The following is a 1,449-nucleotide window of genomic DNA, read 5'->3' on the forward strand; positions in this document are numbered from 1 at the left end:
TATATATATATATATATTCATAGATACATTACTTTTAGCGAAGCTAAATATTACGCTAGCATAATGCTGGTGTGAAATTCATTAGACTATGTCTAGGTACTATACTACAACTTCATTTCGCAATACTGTGCTAAAAGCAGAGATCGCATGTATACACTTATCAAACACATCTCAGGAGAGACAACCTAATATATCTCAAAGTAGATCTCACAATAGGTAAAGAAGAAGTGCATATCGTAAATAATAAGCTGCTAAACTTCCTACTTTAGTATCCGAGAAATGTAAAAGATGTAGATATGTTATGAAAATGGACGGAATAGTAAAGCAAGTCTCTCTAATATTATTACAGTCTCTGAAAAATTGTTTAGAAATGGCAATGTATATATAAATATACAGAGTTTGACCGAAAACTCTTCCCGCTCCTAGTAAAGATGGAAGCTGTGTTTTCATATAACGAATGATTTACCGTGTGATTTGATAGATAGACAGACAGACAGACAGACAGACAGACAAACAGACAGATATAAGGGTTAAAGATATTGAATACTGTCTTGATATTTCGTATTGCTATTTCAGAGTATTGCAAGAAAAATAAGAAAACGACGGTATCATATAGATAGATATGACGTGGTATTTGGAATGAATTAGAATGTTGGGTGTACTTTAGTTGAAATGGCGAGAAAATGTGTCCGAATATCGTGGAATGATACATTTCATAAAGGTATTGCGATTAGGCTATGGCTCAGGTGTTTTCTTCATTTTTTTTTAGATTATTTGAATTATAGAATATTTTTTAAAAGGCTATTAAAATTTCATGTCATTATATAGCCATGTTGTAAAGGGGATAGTATAAAGATTTAAAATTTGAAAACCAATTTATTAGCGAAGTTTAACTAAATATCTGAATGCATCATTATTCAAAATTTATATTAATATTGCACGAATGTTTCTGTTGGCTGAGAAAAACGAAAATATAAAAATAAATTGAAAGCACTTGAATTAATCTTATGTAGCCATGCCAACAAATGTATTTTCGATGTATATGATTGAGAGATTGCCAAGACAAACATGACAGAAAATCGCGAAAAGGTATACATAGAGATTAACAAATGTCTAAAACAACGCAAAAAGAATACACAAGCTTGGATTGATTTTATATTGCACTGATCTATGCGAATGTATGTGGGTGTATATGTATTTAAAAAATGGTAACAGAATAGATTGAAAAAAAACAACTATGAATGATAAATGGATCGCAATAATGAAATAGAATATAAGAGATAATTATAAAAATGGAAGATATATTAAAAGAAAAACTGCCGATAATTTTTGTCAATTTTGTGTTTCGTGAATATTTGGAATCAATTGGCACCTTCTGTATTTATGTATACCATTAGATTTACTCCTTCAAGGAATATCTGTGCGTGTGTATGTGCGTATGTGCGTGTG

The sequence above is a fragment of the Octopus bimaculoides genome, chromosome 14 (genome assembly GCF_001194135.2).
Source record: "Octopus bimaculoides isolate UCB-OBI-ISO-001 chromosome 14, ASM119413v2, whole genome shotgun sequence".
NCBI lineage: Eukaryota > Metazoa > Mollusca > Cephalopoda > Octopoda > Octopodidae > Octopus > Octopus bimaculoides.